Here is a 6,420-nt window from a genome sequence, read left to right on the forward strand (position 1 = left end):
TAAAACTAATAGGGAAGTTGAGAGATACAAGGCTCGCCTTGTTGCTAAAGGGTATAGTTAGAGAGAGGGTGTTGAATATTAGGAAACATTTTCTCTAGTTGCAAAAATTGTTATAGTTCGAATCGTTATTTCCTAGTTTGTTAATAAGTCTTGGCCTTTGTATCAACTTGATATCAATAATGCATTTTTGTATGATGATCTGTCTGAGGATGTATATATGTTTCTTCCCCAAGGGTATCATACAAAAGGTGATACTAGAGTCTGCAAATAAATAAAGTCTTTATATGGTTTAAAACAGGCTCCTAAAATGGAACAAAAATTTGTGTTTTGCTCTTTGTAGTTATGTTTTCTGTCAAAGTGTGAATGATTATTCACTATTTGTTAGAAATAGAAATAATTCAATTGTTGTTTTGCTTGTCTATGTAGATGATATAATCCTTACATGAGATAATGAAGAAGAACTTAAAAATGTTAAGTTGTTTCTTAATACCAAATTTTTAATAAAAGATTTTGGAAAACTTAGTTATTTTTTAGGGATTGAGGTTCTCAGCATTGATAAAGGTATTTGTCTAAATCAAGGAAGTATTGTCTTAAACTTCTTCATGAGTTTGGAATGCTTGGTTGCAAGCCTTCTTTAACTCCTTTAGAAGCTAATTTTGTTCCTAATAGAGAGTCTAATGATGATAAAGATCTTTGTCTTGAACATATTACTGAATTTCAAAAATTAGTTGGAAAATTGATTTATCTTACAATAACTGGAACTGGTATTTTATATTGTGTTCAAATTTTGTCTCAATTTATGCACAAACCACATTAGTCTCATTTAAATATTGCATCGAGACTACTTAAGTACCTTAAGGGTAGTCCAAGTAAAGGAATCTTTATTGTTCAATCTGATTGTTTTGACTTAATGGGGTTGTGGATGTTGATTGGGCTAAATGTCTATCATCTAGAAGGTCTGTAACCGGTTATTTTGTGTATTTTGGTAAATGTTTAGTTTCTTGGAAAAGCAGGAAACAAGCAACTGTTTCAAGGTCTTCTACAAAATCTGAAGTCTGTAACATGTGACATTATTTGGAATCTTAAAATTCTTTTTGATTTGGGTATAAAAAGTAACTCATGTAAAAGTTTTTTGTGATAATGAATCGATAATTGAATTGGCTTTGAATCCGATCTTTCATGAAAAGACCTAGCATTTTGAGGTCGACTTACATTTTGTTAGAGAAAAAATTGCTAAATGTATTTTAAAGGTTGAAAAGATTAGTTTTCCTAATCAAAATGATGATATTTTGACTAAATCTTTGGTCAGCATAATTTTCTTTTAAGTAAAATTGGTTTAATTAATCATTTTAATAAAAATTGATGTTTTAAAAATATATAATAATTAAAACTAAACTGTTACGTGTGAGGAAGGGTGTTAAAATATCTGGGTATTTGAAACTTAACAATTTGTGTTAGTGCATGGTTGAAAAGGTAATTTATTTTAATTCTATTTTGTAGTCTTTTGTATTTTTAGGTAGTTTGTGTAAATGTGCAGATTTGGTGGGTTGCGGAGTCCTTTGTTGAAACTTTACCTGGTTAACACGCCGACCTTTGATCTGGTTTGCCCCGAAATACTTAAGTTGTGTTGTTGGTTCATTTCATCATAATTCACAGATCAAACACACACACTACACAGTATCTCTCTCGTTTTGTTCTCTCTAGAAAAGTTAGGGTTTCTGATTAGGATTTCTTATTCCCTTCGTTATTCTCGGTTGAAATTAGGGATGTCAACATGGACAAATGGGACGGGAAGTGCATCCCCCCACCCCCCGAAATTTCTCCATTCCTCCACCCCTGCCCCCAAATCCCCCTTATTACCCCCGTCCCCACCCATGTTTCCCCGCCCCTGGTTTATTTCGGACCGCCTTTTTTAGGCCAAAAGAAGTTGTTGTTTAGGATAAAAAAATATTTTGTAGGTAACAAATATTTATTTATAGCAAAATCTTACATGTTAACAAAAAAAAGTTACGACATCTTAAAAAACATTATACTAACAACTTAAACATGTTTTTTTTTTTTTGGTTAAAGTTTGGAAGCTCAAAATCATGTTATTGTTTATTCTATTTATATAATTAATATATGTATAATTTATTAACAGTGACCCCATGGCCCATGGGGTTTCGGGACCGGACTGCCCGCCCCCGCCCACAAAATTAAAACGGGGGTTAATCTTGCCTTCATCCCTATCCCTGCCCCTGTTTTTTTTAATGCCCCCAAACGGGATAGGGCCCCAACTGGAATGGGGTCCCATAGAACTTTTTGACATCCCTAGTTGAAAGCAGCAAAATAGTTTTATTAGATCTTGTTATGAGAGTTGATTGTGATTGTAGTGAGGTTTAAATTGTATGTAAATGAAAACCAACTGGTTCAATGAAATAAATGAATTGTTGACGTTGTCTATTGTGAGTTTTAAAGAGTTTTTACAAGTGCTAATAGAATGGTTGCTCCTTGTGAATTTTTTTTTTGTTATTAGAAGGTCTTTATGTTTAACTTTGTCTATGAAAGCAACATATTCTTGTGCATTATCTGAGATCGTCTTTTGCTCATCTTCTTATGCGACTAGTAAGAAAACACGGTTAATGGTTGGCATAATAAGACCTGACCTATGGTACACCTCTGATACAGGAGAATGCATGAGTCATTTAATCTCATAAGAAAATTCATGATTTGTGTAGGCTTGAAAACATTTTTTGCTATTATGAACTCAATTGCAATCACACTTCCCACAAGTGCACTAGAGCGAAAACTAACTTCCTCTGACAGAGATTTGAGATGTGTAAAATAAAATCCAATAGTATCTTGATTTTGACTAAGATTGATGATTTCTCCGTGTATTTGAAAGATTTTTGAAACGCTACTTTGATGATATTGATCCTTGAGATCATTTCATATCTCGAATGCTAAATCTACAAACATGATACTTATGGAAATTTCCTTTGATATAGAATAGAGGTTCCATGACTAATACATGATAATGTGTTGAAAGTGTTATATTAATTAGCAAACTTATCATTTGAATGTGTAGGGTATATAATGTTAATTTATTGGTAGTGTAGGGGATATTTTTGTATACTCTATTATGCAGGTGTGAATGTACGCGGGTTAAAGATTGGATCCGGGTCCATAGAGAGTCTGTGGGTTAAAAGTTGCTCCAAGTATTTAAAGTGTTATCTGAGGTCATTTGCCGATTAACACTAGATATTTTCTATCTGATGCTCTTAACTTGTTCTCTACGTCTCTGTGATAAAGGGTTTCAGTTCTAGGGTTTCTGTAACACACCTTCATGGTTATATTGATTCTTTGGTTACATTCGAGTGTGAATGTAGTGAGGTTTGTTTTGTATCTTGTATGATGGAAACCAACTGTTTCATACTAAATGAAATGTTGATGTTGGGAAGTCTTGTCTTCTTGTGATTGTTCTTTGAGTTTATAGTTTGTTACATGGTATCAGAGCCACCGTGTGGCATCAATCGCTCTTATTGATGATCTGTTGAAGATTTCATACAGGTTCGTTCTCGTTTTTTTTCATCAGTTTAGTTTATCGTTTTTTGTTTGGTTCTGAACTCGATCTAGTTAGATCATCTAGTCTCTTTGTTTTTTTTGTTTCGATTTCTTCATAAGAAATTGGTTACTGCGAGTTTTTTGGTTTGTTGTTGTAGATCTGATGAAACTCGTTCGATCCTGAAGGATCTGTGGTTGGCTGTTGATCGTAGTCAAAGCACTTCGTCATCTGGTCTGCTCACCCAATCCCATTAAAGGGTCAAAGTAACTCTGATAGAGAACGGACCTAGTCTGAAATAACTCTGTCAGGGAACAACCCAAGGGAGGTGAGCGGTCAATTCTGATTAACGGAAAAATTGCCTTAGATCACTGTGAGAGTTTCTTGTTTCTTTTTTCTCTATTGTTATCTTAGTTGTGAAAGATCACACCAGTTACATTTTTTTGTTCGGTCTTGTTTTTTACCTGGTAACCATCTGGACTTCGGTATACTGTTCATTAGGTTGTTTCTTTGATTTTTGTTTTCATGGCTGGTTCTAGTGATCCTCCAGGAGGAAGTGGAAAGGATGATACAATTAACTTTGATGATCCTCTCTACATCCATCCATCTGATAATGCTACTATAACCATTATAACTGTTAAACTAACTGGTAATGAGAATTTTCGTATATGGAGGAGTTCTATGTCTAGGGCTCTTAAGGCCAGAAACAAATTAGGATTTGTTGATGGTACTTTCAAAAAGAGTTCTGTTGAGACTAATAAAGTCTCAAAATGGGAGAGAGCTAATGAAGTAGTTTGCTCATGGCTTTTATCTTCCATTAGTGATTCTATATATGCTAGCCATGCTTATTCTGATAATGCTCAAGACATATGGGATAGTTTGTTTGAAACATATAATAAGGCAGATAGGTCAGTTGTTTTTAATATACATCAAAGAATTAATTCTTTAAAACAAATTGGTTTTTCTATTTCAGATTATTTTAATAAACTAGATGCATTATGGAAAGAGTTTGATGGTTTAACCAGTCTCACTAAATGTACTTGTGAGGCTGCTGTTAAACAAAATGATCATGCTAAATTGATGAAACTTATGCAATTTCTTAGTGGTCTAGATGAGTCCTATAATCAGGTTAAAAGTCATATACTTCTTATGGATCCTCTCCCTAGTGTCAAAACTGCTTTTTCTTTAATATCTCGTGAAGAGTCACTTCAAAGAAATGGGTCTTTGTCCAATGACTCTCAATCTAGTTCCAAAAGTCAACCAGCAGCTTTTAATAGTAAATTTAATAATAGGTTTACATCTGGTAATACTGGTAGTAAAACTAAAGGTCATATAGTTCAATGTAAAAATTGTGGGATAAAAGGACATTCTATTGAAAAATGTTATAAACTAATTGGTTATCCTAAAGATTTTAAACCAAGAAATGAAGTAGGTCAGAGCAATTTAGGTAAAACCTTTAATGCTAATTCATCTGTCGTACCTTCTGGATCATCTGGGTCTGGAGAGTCTGAGTTTCATCAACTCACTAAGGACCAGTATATCAAATTTCTTAATCTGATTGGTGAAAAGCAGTGCAATGAGGAAGCATCTGTCAGTGCTAATATGGCAGGTACTTATTCAATGCTTGCAGTTCCATTTTTAATTGTAACAAATGGGTTGTAGATTCAGGAGCTAATCAACATATGATAGCTTCTGAGTCTCTTTTGTATGATACTGTGAATGTATCTAAACTTAATCTTCATGTTAGTCATCCTAATGGAACTAGTGCTAAAATTGAGAAAATTGGAAATCTTAATGTTTCCAGTTCTTTAACTCTGTTTGATGTTTTTGTTGTTCCAGAGTTCAATGTTAATTTGTTATCAGTTCATAAAGTTTGTAAAGATAGTAAGTGTGAAGTTGTGTTTAATGAACATAGCTGTAAAATTCAGGATTTACAATCCAAGGAGATGGTGGGGAATGGTAGTGAGTCTGGAGGTCTCTATTATATAGATAGTGTACCTTCAGGTAATTCCTTCTGTGCTAATTATGCTGTATGTTATGTTTCTAAATTAACATGGCATTGTAGACTTGGTCATCCATCTGATCAAGCCTTGAATTCTTTAAAGTCCAAGCTTAACTTTGGTATTGAGTCCTTGCCACCTTGTGAATTTTGCCATAAGGCTAAACAAACAAGGAATTCATTTTCTTCTAGTTTTCATAAGTCATCTAGCTTAGGTGAGCTGATTCACCTTGATGTGTGGGGTCCTTATAAAGTGATCACTTCAGAGGGATATAGGTTTTTTCTTACTATAGTGGATGATTTCACTAGGGCAACTTGGGTTTATTTGTTAAAAACTAAAAGTGAAGTCTTTTCTTGTGTTACTGGATTTTTTAACATTTTGCACAATCAATTTGATGTTAAGATAAAAAAGGTGAGGTCTGATAATGACACTGAGTTTTTAAATCATAATTTGAAATCTTTTTTCATTAACAAAGGTGTAATTCATCAAACCTCATGCGTTTACACTCCCCAAAAAAATGGGGTTGTTGAAAGGAAACATAGGTATATTTTGAATGTTGCAAGGTCCTTGATGTTTCAGTCTGGGTTGTCTTTAAAATTTTGGGGTGATGCTGTTTTAACCTCAGTGTTTTTAATTAATAGAACACCCACTTCAGTTTTGAATGGAGCATCTCCATATGAACTTGTGTATAAAACTGTTCCTAATTTTGATAAGCTTCGAGTCTTTGGTTGTCTTTGTTTTGCAACAAAACTGAACAATTTAGATAAATTTTCTGAACATGCAGAAAAATGTGTTTTACTTGGTTATTCATCTGAGCAAAAAGGGTACAAAGTTTTGAGTCTTGACACAAATCTTGTTTTTGTTTCCAGGGATGTGAAA

Source organism: Lactuca serriola, chromosome 6, assembly GCF_051521515.1.
Source record: "Lactuca serriola cultivar US96UC23 chromosome 6, Lser_US96UC23_V15, whole genome shotgun sequence".
Lineage (NCBI taxonomy): Eukaryota > Viridiplantae > Streptophyta > Magnoliopsida > Asterales > Asteraceae > Lactuca > Lactuca serriola.